The sequence below is a fragment of the Salmo salar genome, unplaced genomic scaffold, assembly GCF_965601325.2.
Source record: "Salmo salar unplaced genomic scaffold, fSalSal1 ptg000071l, whole genome shotgun sequence".
Lineage (NCBI taxonomy): Eukaryota > Metazoa > Chordata > Actinopteri > Salmoniformes > Salmonidae > Salmo > Salmo salar.
The window spans coordinates 349078-363416 of NW_027675314.1; positions in this window are offsets into that span (position 1 = coordinate 349078).

Consider the following 14339-nt stretch of genomic DNA (forward strand, 5'->3'; position numbering starts at 1 on the left):
CTGTCTGTCTGTTTAACCTGCTGGAAATGTCAACTCAACCAGCTGTCTGTCTAACTAACCTGCTGGAAATGTCACCTAAACCAGCTGTCTGTCTAACCAGCTGGAAATGTCAACTCAACCAGCTGTCTAACTAACCAGCTGGAAATGTCAAATCAACCAGCTGTCTGTTTAACCAGCTGGAAATGTAAACTCAACCAGCTGTCTGTTGAACTAACCTGCTGTAAATGTCAACTCAACCAGCTGTCTGTTTAACCAGCTGGAAATGTCAACTCAACCAGCTGTCTGTTTAACCAGCTGGAAATGTCAACTCAACAAGGTATTTGTCTGTTTAACCAGCTGGAAATGTCAACTCAACCAGCTGTCTGTCTGTCTAACCTGCTGGAAATGTCACCTCAACCAGCTGTCTGTCTAAACAGCTGGAAATGTCAACTCAACCAGCTGTCTAACTAACCAGCTGGAAATGTCAACTCAACAAGTTGTCTGTGTAACTAGCTGGAAAAGTCAACTCAAACAGCAGTCTGTCTAACCAGCTAGAAATGTCAACTCAACCAGCTGTCTGTTTAACTAACCTGCTGGAAATGTCAACTCAACCAGCTGTATGTTTAACCAGCTGGAAATGTCAACTAAACCAGCTGTCTGTTTAACTAACCTGCTGGAAATGTCAACTCAACCAGCTGTCTGTTTAACCAGCTGGAAATGTCAACTCAACAAGGTATTTGTCTGTTTAACCAGCTGGAAATGTCAACTCAACCAGCTGTCTGTCTGTCTAACCAGCTGGAAATGTCAACTCAACCAGCTGTCTGTTTAACCAGCTGGAAACGTCAACTCAACCAGCTGTCTGTTTAACCAGCTGGAAATGTCAACTCATCCAGCTGTCTGTTTAACCAGCTGGAAATGTCAACTCAACCAGCTGTCTGTTTAACCTGCTGGAAATGTCAACTCAGCCAGCTGTCTGTTTAACCTGCTGGAAATGTCAACTTAACCAGCTGTCTGTTTAACCAGCTGGAAATGTTAACTCAACCAGCTGTCTGTCTAACCTGCTGGAAATTGCAACTCAGCCAGCTGTCTGTCTGTTTAACCAGCTGGAAATGTCAACTCAACCAGCTGTCTGTTTAACCTGTTGGGTCTAGGGGGCAGCATTTGCACGTCTGGATAAAAAAAATGTACCCGATTTAATCTGGTTACTAATCCTACCCAGTAACTAGAATATGCATATACTTATTATATATGGATAGAAAACACTCTAAAGTTTCCAAAACTGTTTGAATGGTGTCTGTGAGTATAACAGAACTCATTTGGCAGGCAAAACCCTGAGACATTTTCTGACAGGAAGTGGATACCTGATGTGTTGTATTGACTTTAAAGCTATCCCATTGAAAAACACAGGGGTTTAGGAATATTTTGGCACTTCCTATTGCTTCCACTAGATGTCACCAGCCTTTACAAAGTGTTTTGAGTCTTCTGGAGGGAGATCTGACCGAACAAGAGCCATGGAACGGTGATGTCCCATTAGACACCTGGCGCGCTACTTCATGTTGGGTACCCTCGTTCCAATACGTTATAAAAGGCTATGCATTCGTCCACCTTGAATATTATTCATGTTCTGGTTAAAAAAGGCCCTAATGATTTATGCTATACAACGTTTGACATGTTTGAACGAACGGAAATATATTTTTTCCCCTCGTTCATGACGAGAAGTCCGGCTGGCTTACATCATGTGCTAACGAGACGGAGATTTTTGGACATAAATGATGAGCTTTTTTGAACAAAACTACATTCGTTATGGACCTGTGATACCTGGAAGTGACATCTGATGAAGAGAATCAAAGGTAATGGATTATTTACATAGTATTTTCGATTTTAGATCTCCCCAACATGACGTCTAGTCTGTATCGCAACGCGTATTTTTCTGGGCACAGTGCTCAGATTATTGCAAAGTGTGATTTCCCAGTAAGGTTATTTTTAAATCTGGCAAGTTGATTGCGTTCAAAAGATGTAAATCTATAATTCTTTAAATGACAATATAATATTTTAACAATGTTTTCTAATTTTAATTATTTAATTTCTGACGCTGACTTGACTGCCGGTTATTGGAGGGAAACGATTTCCTCAACATCAATGCCATAGTAAAACGCTGTTTTTGTATATAAATATGAACTTGATAGAACTAAAAATGCATGCATTGTCTAACATAATGTCCTAGGAGTGTCATCTGATGGAGATTGTAAAAGGTTAGTGTATCATTTTAGCTGGTTTTATGGTTTTGGTGACCCTGTCTTTGACTTGACAAAACATTACACACAACTCTTGTAAATGTACTGTCCTAACATACTCTAAATTTATGCTTTCGCCGTAAAACCTTTTTGAAATCGTAAAACGTGGTTAGATTAAGGAGATGTTTATCTTTCAAATGGTGTAACATAGTTGTATTTTTGAAAAATTTGAATTTTGACATTTATTTGGATTCAAATTTGCCGCTCTTGAAATGCACCTGCTGTTGATGGAGTGCACCACAGGTGGCACGCTAGCGTCCCACCTAGCCCCAAGAGGTTTTAACCTGCTTGAAATGTCAACTCAACCAGCTGTCTGTTTAACCTGCTGGAAATGTCAACTCAACCAGCTGTCTGTTTAACCAGCTGGAAATGTCAACTCAACCAGCTGTCTGTCTGTTTAACCAGCTGGAAATGTCAACTCAACCAGCTGTCTGTCTGTTTAACCTGCTGGAAATGTCAACTCAACCAGCTGTCTGTCTAACTAACCTGCTGGAAATGTCACCTCAACCAGCTGTCTGTCTAACCAGCTGGAAATGTCAACTCAACCAGCTGTCTAACTAACCAGCTGGAAATGTCAAATCAACCAGCTGTCTGTTTAACCAGCTGGAAATGTAAACTCAACCAGCTGTCTGTTGAACTAACCTGCTGGAAATGTCAACTCAACCAGCTGTCTGTTTAACCAGCTGGAAATGTCAACTCAACCAGCTGTCTGTTTAACCAGCTGGAAATGTCAACTCAACAAGGTATTTGTCTGTTTAACCAGCTGGAAATGTCAACTCAACCAGCTGTCTGTCTGTCTAACCTGCTGGAAATGTCACCTCAACCAGCTGTCTGTCTAAACAGCTGGAAATGTCAACTCAACCAGCTGTCTAACTAACCAGCTGGAAATGTCAAATCAACCAGCTGTCTGTTTAATCAGCTGGAAATGTCAACTCAACCAGCTGTCTGTTTAACCAGCTGGAAATGTCAACTCAACCAGCTGTCTGTTTAACTAACCTGCTGGAAATGTCAACTCAACCAGCTGTCTGTCTAACCAGCTGGAAATGTCAACTCAACCAGCTGTCTGTTTAACCTGCTGGAAATGTCAACTCAACCAGCTGTCTATTTAACTAACCTGCTGGAAATGTCAACTCAACCAGCTGTCTGTTTAATCAGCTGGAAATGTCAACTCAACCAGCTGTCTGTTTAACCAGCTGGAAATGTCAACTCAACCAGCTGTCTGTTTAACTAACCTGCTGGAAATGTCAACTCAACCAGCTGTCTGTCTGTCTAACCAGCTGGAAATGTCAACTCAACCAGCTGTCTGTTTAACCAGCTGGAAACGTCAACTCAACCAGCTGTCTGTTTAACCAGCTGGAAATATCAACTCAACCAGCTGTCTGTCTGTTTAACCAGCTGGAAATGTCAACTCAACCAGCTGTCTGTTTAACCTGCTTGAAATGTCAACTCAACCAGTTTTCTGTTTAACCTGCTGGAAATGTCAACTCAACCAGCTGTCTGTTTAACCAGCTGGAAATGTCAACTCAACCAGCTGTCTTTTTAACCAGCTGGAAACGTCAACTCAACCAGCTGTCTGTCTAACCTGCTGGAAATTGCAACTCAACCAGCTGTCTGTCTGTTTAACCTGCTGGAAATGTCAACTCAACCAGCTGTCTGTTTAACCTGCTTGAAATGTCAACTCAACCAGCTGTCTGTCTGTTTAACCAGCTGGAAATGTCAACTCAACCAGCTGTCTAACTAACCAGCTGGAAATGTCAAATCAACCAGCTGTCTGTTTAACCAGCTGGAAAGTCATCTCAACCAGCTGTCTGTTTAACCAGCTGGAAATGTCAACTCAACCAGCTGTCTGTCTGTTTAACCAGCTGGAAATGTCAACTCAACCAGCTGTCTGTCTGTTTAACCTGCTGGAAATGTCAACTCAACCAGCTGTCTGTCTAACTAACCTGCTGGAAATGTCAAATCAACCAGCTGTCTGTCTAACCAGCTGGAAATGTAAACTCAACCAGCTGTCTGTTGAACTAACCTGCTGTAAATGTCAACTCAACCAGCTGTCTGTTTAACCAGCTGGAAATGTCAACTCAACCAGCTGTCTGTTTAACCAGCTGGAAATGTCAACTCAACAAGGTATTTGTCTGTTTAACCAGCTGGAAATGTCAACTCAACCAGCTGTCTGTCTGTCTAACCTGCTGGAAATGTCACCTCAACCAGCTGTCTGTCTAAACAGCTGGAAATGTCAACTCAACCAGCTGTCTAACTAACCAGCTGGAAATGTCAACTCAACAAGTTGTCTGTGTAACTAGCTGGAAAAGTCAACTCAAACAGCAGTCTGTCTAACCAGCTAGAAATGTCAACTCAACCAGCTGTCTGTTTAACTAACCTGCTGGAAATGTCAACTCAACCAGCTGTATGTTTAACCAGCTGGAAATGTCAACTAAACCAGCTGTCTGTTTAACTAACCTGCTGGAAATGTCAACTCAACCAGCTGTCTGTTTAACCAGCTGGAAATGTCAACTCAACAAGGTATTTGTCTGTTTAACCAGCTGGAAATGTCAACTCAACCAGCTGTCTGTCTGTCTAACCAGCTGGAAATGTCAACTCAACCAGCTGTCTGTTTAACCAGCTGGAAACGTCAACTCAACCAGCTGTCTGTTTAACCAGCTGGAAATGTCAACTCATCCAGCTGTCTGTTTAACCAGCTGGAAATGTCAACTCAACCAGCTGTCTGTTTAACCTGCTGGAAATGTCAACTCAGCCAGCTGTCTGTTTAACCTGCTGGAAATGTCAACTTAACCAGCTGTCTGTTTAACCAGCTGGAAATGTTAACTCAACCAGCTGTCTGTCTAACCTGCTGGAAATTGCAACTCAGCCAGCTGTCTGTCTGTTTAACCAGCTGGAAATGTCAACTCAACCAGCTGTCTGTTTAACCTGCTTGAAATGTCAACTCAACCAGCTGTCTGTTTAACCTGCTGGAAATGTCAACTCAACCAGCTGTCTGTTTAACCAGCTGGAAATGTCAACTCAACCAGCTGTCTGTCTGTTTAACCAGCTGGAAATGTCAACTCAACCAGCTGTCTGTCTGTTTAACCTGCTGGAAATGTCAACTCAACCAGCTGTCTGTCTAACTAACCTGCTGGAAATGTCACCTCAACCAGCTGTCTGTCTAACCAGCTGGAAATGTCAACTCAACCAGCTGTCTAACTAACCAGCTGGAAATGTCAAATCAACCAGCTGTCTGTTTAACCAGCTGGAAATGTAAACTCAACCAGCTGTCTGTTGAACTAACCTGCTGGAAATGTCAACTCAACCAGCTGTCTGTTTAACCAGCTGGAAATGTCAACTCAACCAGCTGTCTGTTTAACCAGCTGGAAATGTCAACTCAACAAGGTATTTGTCTGTTTAACCAGCTGGAAATGTCAACTCAACCAGCTGTCTGTCTGTCTAACCTGCTGGAAATGTCACCTCAACCAGCTGTCTGTCTAAACAGCTGGAAATGTCAACTCAACCAGCTGTCTAACTAACCAGCTGGAAATGTCAAATCAACCAGCTGTCTGTTTAATCAGCTGGAAATGTCAACTCAACCAGCTGTCTGTTTAACCAGCTGGAAATGTCAACTCAACCAGCTGTCTGTTTAACTAACCTGCTGGAAATGTCAACTCAACCAGCTGTCTGTCTGTCTAACCAGCTGGAAATGTCAACTCAACCAGCTGTCTAACTAACCAGCTGGAAATGTCAAATCAACCAGCTGTCTGTTTAATCAGCTGGAAATGTCAACTCAACCAGCTGTCTGTTTAAACAGCTGGAAATGTCAACTCAACCAGCTGTCTGTTTAACTAACCTGCTGGAAATGTCAACTCAACCAGCTGTCTGTCTGTCTAACCAGCTGGAAATGTCAACTCAACCAGCTGTCTGTTTAACCAGCTGGAAACGTCAACTCAACCAGCTGTCTGTTTAACCAGCTGGAAATGTCAACTCAACCAGCTGTCTGTCTGTTTAACCAGCTGGAAATGTCAACTCAACCAGCTGTCTGTTTAACCTGCTTGAAATGTCAACTCAACCAGTTTTCTGTTTAACCTGCTGGAAATGTCAACTCAACCAGCTGTCTGTTTAACCAGCTGGAAATGTCAACTCAACCAGCTGTCTTTTTAACCAGCTGGAAACGTCAACTCAACCAGCTGTCTGTCTAACCTGCTGGAAATTGCAACTCAACCAGCTGTCTGTCTGTTTAACCTGCTGGAAATGTCAACTCAACCAGCTGTCTGTTTAACCTGCTTGAAATGTCAACTCAACCAGCTGTCTGTCTGTTTAACCAGCTGGAAATGTCAACTCAACCAGCTGTCTAACTAACCAGCTGGAAATGTCAAATCAACCAGCTGTCTGTTTAACCAGCTGGAAAGTCATCTCAACCAGCTGTCTGTTTAACCAGCTGGAAATGTCAACTCAACCAGCTGTCTGTCTGTTTAACCAGCTGGAAAAGTCAACTCAACCAGCTGTCTGTCTGTTTAACCTGCTGGAAATGTCAACTCAACCAGCTGTCTGTCTAACTAACCTGCTGGAAATGTCACCTCAACCAGCTGTCTGTCTAACCAGCTGGAAATGTCAACTCAACCAGCTGTCTAACTAACCAGCTGGAAATGTCAAATCAACCAGCTGTCTGTTTAACCAGCTGGAAATGTAAACTCAACCAGCTGTCTGTTGAACTAACCTGCTGGAAATGTCAACTCAACCAGCTGTCTGTTTAACCAGCTGGAAATGTCAACTCAACCAGCTGTCTGTTTAACCAGCTGGAAATGTCAACTCAACAAGGTATTTGTCTGTTTAACCAGCTGGAAATGTCAACTCAACCAGCTGTCTGTCTGTCTAACCTGCTGGAAATGTCACCTCAACCAGCTGTCTGTCTAAACAGCTGGAAATGTCAACTCAACCAGCTGTCTAACTAACCAGCTGGAAATGTCAACTCAACAAGTTGTCTGTGTAACTAGCTGGAAATGTCAACTCAAACAGCAGTCTGTCTAACCAGCTAGAAATGTCAACTCAACCAGCTGTCTGTTTAACTAACCTGCTGGAAATGTCAACTCAACCAGCTGTATGTTTAACCAGCTGGAAATGTCAACTAAACCAGCTGTCTGTTTAACTAACCTGCTGGAAATGTCAACTCAACCAGCTGTCTGTTTAACCAGCTGGAAATGTCAACTCAACAAGGTATTTGTCTGTTTAACCAGCTGGAAATGTCAACTCAACCAGCTGTCTGTCTGTCTAACCAGCTGGAAATGTCAACTCAACCAGCTGTCTGTTTAACCAGCTGGAAACGTCAACTCAACCAGCTGTCTGTTTAACCAGCTGGAAATGTCAACTCATCCAGCTGTCTGTTTAACCAGCTGGAAATGTCAACTCAACCAGCTGTCTGTTTAACCTGCTGGAAATGTCAACTCAACCAGCTGTCTGTTTAACCTGCTGGAAATGTCAACTTAACCAGCTGTCTGTTTAACCAGCTGGAAATGTTAACTCAACCAGCTGTCTGTCTAACCTGCTGGAAATTGCAACTCAGCCAGCTGTCTGTCTGCTTAACCAGCTGGAAATGTCAACTCAACCAGCTGTCTGTTTAACCTGCTTGAAATGTCAACTCAACCAGCTGTCTGTTTAACCTGCTGGAAATGTCAACTCAACCAGCTGTCTGTTTAACCAGCTGGAAATGTCAACTCAACCAGCTGTCTGTCTGTTTAACCAGCTGGAAATGTCAACTCAACCAGCTGTCTGTCTGTTTAACCTGCTGGAAATGTCAACTCAACCAGCTGTCTGTCTAACTAACCTGCTGGAAATGTCACCTCAACCAGCTGTCTGTCTAACCAGCTGGAAATGTCAACTCAACCAGCTGTCTAACTAACCAGCTGGAAATGTCAAATCAACCAGCTGTCTGTTTAACCAGCTGGAAATGTAAACTCAACCAGCTGTCTGTTGAACTAACCTGCTGGAAATGTCAACTCAACCAGCTGTCTGTTTAACCAGCTGGAAATGTCAACTCAACCAGCTGTCTGTTTAACCAGCTGGAAATGTCAACTCAACAAGGTATTTGTCTGTTTAACCAGCTGGAAATGTCAACTCAACCAGCTGTCTGTCTAAACAGCTGGAAATGTCAACTCAACCAGCTGTCTAACTAACCAGCTGGAAATGTCAACTCAACAAGTTGTCTGTGTAACTAGCTGGAAATGTCAACTCAAACAGCAGTCTGTCTAACCAGCTAGAAATGTAAACTCAACCAGCTGTATGTTTAACTAACCTGCTGGAAATGTCAACTCAACCAGCTGTATGTTTAACCAGCTGGAAATGTCAACTAAACCAGCTGTCTGTTTAACTAACCTGCTGGAAATGTCAACTCAACCAGCTGTCTGTTTAACCATCTGGAAATGTCAACTCAACAAGGTATTTGTCTGTTTAACCAGCTGGAAATGTCAACTCAACCAGCTGTCTGTCTGTCTAACCAGCTGGAAATGTCAACTCAACCAGCTGTCTGTTTAACCAGCTGGAAACGTCAACTCAACCAGCTGTCTGTTTAACCAGCTGGAAATGTCAACTCATCCAGCTGTCTGTTTAACCAGCTGGAAATGTCAACTCAACCAGCTGTCTGTTTAACCTGCTGGAAATGTCAACTCAACCAGCTGTCTGTTTAACCAGCTGGAAATGTCAACTCAACCAGCTGTCTGTCTGTTTAACCAGCTGGAAATGTCAACTCAACCAGCTGTCTGTCTGTTTAACCTGCTGGAAATGTCAACTCAACCAGCTGTCTGTCTAACTAACCTGCTGGAAATGTCACCTCAACCAGCTGTCTGTCTAACCAGCTGGAAATGTCAACTCAACCAGCTGTCTAACTAACCAGCTGGAAATGTCAAATCAACCAGCTGTCTGTTTAACCAGCTGGAAATGTAAACTCAACCAGCTGTCTGTTGAACTAACCTGCTGAAAATGTCAACTCAACCAGCTGTCTGTTTAACCAGCTGGAAATGTCAACTCAACCAGCTGTCTGTTTAACCAGCTGGAAATGTCAACTCAACAAGGTATTTGTCTGTTTAACCAGCTGGAAATGTCAACTCAACCAGCTGTCTGTCTGTCTAACCTGCTGGAAATGTCACCTCAACCAGCTGTCTGTCTAAACAGCTGGAAATGTCAACTCAACCAGCTGTCTAACTAACCAGCTGGAAATGTCAACTCAACAAGTTGTCTGTGTAACTAGCTGGAAATGTCAACTCAAACAGCAGTCTGTCTAACCAGCTAGAAATGTCAACTCAACCAGCTGTCTGTTTAACTAACCTGCTGGAAATGTCAACTCAACCAGCTGTATGTTTAACCAGCTGGAAATGTCAACTAAACCAGCTGTCTGTTTAACTAACCTGCTGGAAATGTCAACTCAACCAGCTGTCTGTTTAACCAGCTGGAAATGTCAACTCAACAAGGTATTTGTCTGTTTAACCAGCTGGAAATGTCAACTCAACCAGCTGTCTGTCTGTCTAACCAGCTGGAAATGTCAACTCAACCAGCTGTCTGTTTAACCAGCTGGAAACGTCAACTCAACCAGCTGTCTGTTTAACCAGCTGGAAATGTCAACTCATCCAGCTGTCTGTTTAACCAGCTGGAAATGTCAACTCAACCAGCTGTCTGTTTAACCAGCTGGAAATGTCAACTCAACCAGCTGTCTGTTTAACCAGCTGGAAATGTTAACTCAACCAGCTGTCTGTCTAACCTGCTGGAAATTGCAACTCAGCCAGCTGTCTGTCTGTTTAACCAGCTGGAAATGTCAACTCAACCAGCTGTCTGTTTAACCTGCTTGAAATGTCAACTCAACCAGCTGTCTGTTTAACCTGCTGGAAATGTCAACTCAACCAGCTGTCTGTTTAACCAGCTGGAAATGTCAACTCAACCAGCTGTCTTTTTAACCAGCTGGAAACGTCAACTCAACCAGCTGTCTGTCTAACCTGCTGGAAATTGCAACTCAACCAGCTGTCTGTCTGTTTAACCAGCTGGAAATGTCAACTCAACCAGCTGTCTGTTTAACCTGCTTGAAATGTCAACTCAACCAGCTGTCTGTTTAACCAGCTGGAAATGTCATCTCAACCAGCTGTCTGTTTAACCAGCTGGAAATGTCAACTCAACCAGCTGTCTGTCTGTTTAACCAGCTGGAAATGTCAACTCAACCAGCTGTCTGTCTGTTTAACCTGCTGGAAATGTCCACTCAACCAGCTGTCTGTTTAACCAGCTGGAAATGTCAACTCAACCAGCTGTCTGTCTAACTAACCTGCTGGAAATGTCACCTCAACCAGCTGTCTGTTTAACCAGCTGGAAATGTCAACTCAACCAGCTGTCTGTTTAACTAACCTGCTGGAAATGTCAACTCAACCAGCTGTCTGTTTAACCAGCTGGAAATGTCAACTCAACCAGCTGTCTGTTTAACGAGCTGGAAATGTCAACTCAACAAGGTATCTGTCTGTTTAACCAGCTGGAAATGTCAACTCAACCAGCTGTCTGTCTGTCTAACCTGCTGGAAATGTCACCTCAACCAGCTGTCTGTCTAAACAGCTGGAAATGTCAACTCAACCAGCTGTCTAACTAACCAGCTGGAAATGTCAACTCAACAAGTTGTCTGTGTAACTTGCTGGAAATGTCAACTCAAACAGCAGTCTGTCTAACCAGCTAGAAATGTCAACTCAACCAGCTGTCTGTTTAACTAACCTCTGGGAATGTCAACTCAACCAGCTGTATGTTTAACCAGCTGGAAATGTCAACTAAACCAGCTGTCTGTTTAACTAACCTGCTGGAAATGTCAACTCAACCAGCTGTCTGTCTGTCTAACCAGCTGGAAATGTCAACTCAACCAGCTGTCTGTTTAACTAACCTGCTGGAAATGTCAACTCAACCAGCTGTCTGTCTGTCTAACCAGCTGGAAATGTCAACTCAACCAGCAGTCTGTTTAACCAGCTGGAAACGTCAACTCAACCAGCTGTCTGTTTAACCAGCTGGAAATGTCAACTCAACCAGCTGTCTGTTTAACCAGCTGGAAATGTCAACTCAACCAGCTGTCTGTTTAACTAACCTGCTGGAAATGTCAACTCAACCAGCTGTCTGTTTAACCTGCTTGAAATGTCAACTCAACCAGCTGTCTGTTTAACCAGCTGGAAATGTCAACTCAACAAGGTATTTGTCAGTTTAACCAGCTGGAAATGTCAACTCAACCAGCTGTCTGTCTGTCTAACCAGCTGGAAATGTCAACTCAACCAGCTGTCTGTTTAACTAACCTGCTGGAAATGTCAAATCAACCAGCTGTCTGTCTAACCAGCTGGAAATGTCAACTCAACCAGCTGTCTAACTAACCAGCTGGAAATGTCAAATCAACCAGCTGTCTGTTTAACCAGCTGGAAATGTCACCTCAACCAGCTGTCTGTTTAACCAGCTGGAAATGTCAACTCAACCAGCTGTCTGTTTAACTAACCTGCTGGAAATGTCAACTCAACCAGCTGTCTGTTTAACCAGCAGGAAATGTCAACTCAACCAGCTGTCTGTTTAACGAGCTGGAAATGTCAACTCAACAAGGTATCTGTCTGTTTAACCAGCTGGAAATGTCAACTCAACCAGCTGTCTGTCTGTCTAACCTGCTGGAAATGTCACCTCAACCAGCTGTCTGTCTAAACAGCTGGAAATGTCAACTCAACCAGCTGTCTAACTAACCAGCTGGAAATGTCAACTCAACAAGTTGTCTGTGTAACTAGCTGGAAATGTCAACTCAAACTGCAGTCTGTCTAACCAGCTAGAAATGTCAACTCAACCAGCTGTCTGTTTAACTAACCTGCTGGAAATGTCAACTCAACCAGCTGTATGTTTAACCAGCTGGAAATGTCAACTAAACCAGCTGTCTGTTTAACTAACCTGCTGGAAATGTCAACTCAACCAGCTGTCTGTTTAACCAGCTGGAAATGTCAACTAAACCAGCTGTCTGTTTAACAAACCTGCTGGAAATGTCAACTCAACCAGCTGTCTGTTTAACCAGCTGGAAATGTCAACTCAACCAGCTATTTGTCTGTTTAACCAGCTGGAAACGTCAACTCAACCAGCTGTCTGTTTAACCAGCTGGAAATGTCAACTCATCCAGCTGTCTGTTTAACCAGCTGGAAATGTCAACTCAACCAGCTGTCTGTTTAACCAGCTGGAAATGTCAACTCAACCAGCTGTCTGTTTAACCAGCTGGAAATGTTAACTCAACCAGCTGTCTGTCTAACCTGCTGGAAATTGCAACTCAACCAGCTGTCTGTCTGTTTAACCAGCTGGAAATGTCAACTCAACCAGCTGTCTGTTTAACCTGCTTGAAATGTCAACTCAACCAGCTGTCTGTTTAACCTGCTGGAAATGTCAACTCAACCAGCTGTCTGTTTAACCAGCTGGAAATGTCAACTCAACCAGCTGTCTTTTTAACCAGCTGGAAACGTCAACTCAACCAGCTGTCTGTCTAACCTGCTGGAAATTGCAACTCAACCAGCTGTCTGTCTGTTTAACCAGCTGGAAATGTCACCTCAACCAGCTGTCTGTTTAACTAACCTGCTGGAAATGTCAACTCAACCAGCTGTCTGTCTGTCTAACCAGCTGGAAATGTCAACTCAACTAGCAGTCTGTTTAACCAGCTGGAAACGTCAACTCAACCAGCTGTCTGTTTAACCAGCTGGAAATGTCAACTCAACCAGCTGTCTGTTTAACCAGCTGGAAATGTCAACTCAACAAGGTATTTGTCTGTTTAACCAGCTGGAAATGTCAACTCAACCAGCTGTCTGTTTAACTAACCTGCTGGAAATGTCAACTCAACCAGCTGTCTGTTTAACCAGCTGGAAATGTCAACTCAACAAGGTATTTGTCAGTTTAACCAGCTGGAAATGTCAACTCAACCAGCTGTCTGTCTGTCTAACCAGCTGGAAATGTCAACTCAACCAGCTGTCTGTTTAACTAACCTGCTGGAAATGTCAAATCAACCAGCTGTCTGTTTAATCAGCTGGAAATGTCAACTCAACCAGCTGTCTGTCTGTCTAACCAGCTGGAAATGTCAACTCAACCAGCTGTATGTTTAACCAGCTGGAAACGTCAACTCAACCAGCTGTCTGTTTAACCAGCTGGAAATGTAAACTCAACCAGCTGTCTGTCTGTTTAACCAGCTGGAAATGTCACCTCAACCAGCTGTCTGTTTAACTAACCTGCTGGAAATGTCAACTCAACCAGCTGTCTGTCTGTCTAACCAGCTGGAAATGTCAACTCAACTAGCAGTCTGTTTAACCAGCTGGAAACGTCAACTCAACCAGCTGTCTGTTTAACCAGCTGGAAATGTCAACTCAACCAGCTGTCTGTTTAACTAACCTGCTGGAAATGTCAACTCAACCAGCTGTCTGTTTAACCAGCTGGAAATGTCAACTCAACCAGCTATTTGTCTGTTTAACCAGCTGGAAACGTCAACTCAACCAGCTGTCTGTTTAACCAGCTGGAAATGTCAACTCATCCAGCTGTCTGTTTAACCAGCTGGAAATGTCAACTCAACCAGCTGTCTGTTTAACCAGCTGGAAATGTCAACTCAACCAGCTGTCTGTTTAACCAGCTGGAAATGTCAACTCAACCAGCTGTCTGTTGAACTAACCTGCTGGAAATGTCAACTCAACCAGCTGTCTGTTTAACCAGCTGGAAATGTCAACTCAACCAGCTGTCTGTTTAACCAGCTGGAAATGTCAACTCAACAAGGTATCTGTCTGTTTAACCAGCTGGAAATGTCAACTCAACCAGCTGTCTGTCTGTCTAACCTGCTGGAAATGTCACCTCAACCAGCTGTCTGTCTAAACAGCTGGAAATGTCAACTCAACCAGCTGTCTAACTAACCAGCTGGAAATGTCAACTCAACAAGTTGTCTGTGTAACTAGCTGGAAATGTCAACTCAAACTGCAGTCTGTCTAACCAGCTAGAAATGTCAACTCAACCAGCTGTCTGTTTAACTAACCTGCTGGAAATGTCAACTCAACCAGCTGTATGTTTAACCAGCTGGAAATGTCAACTAAA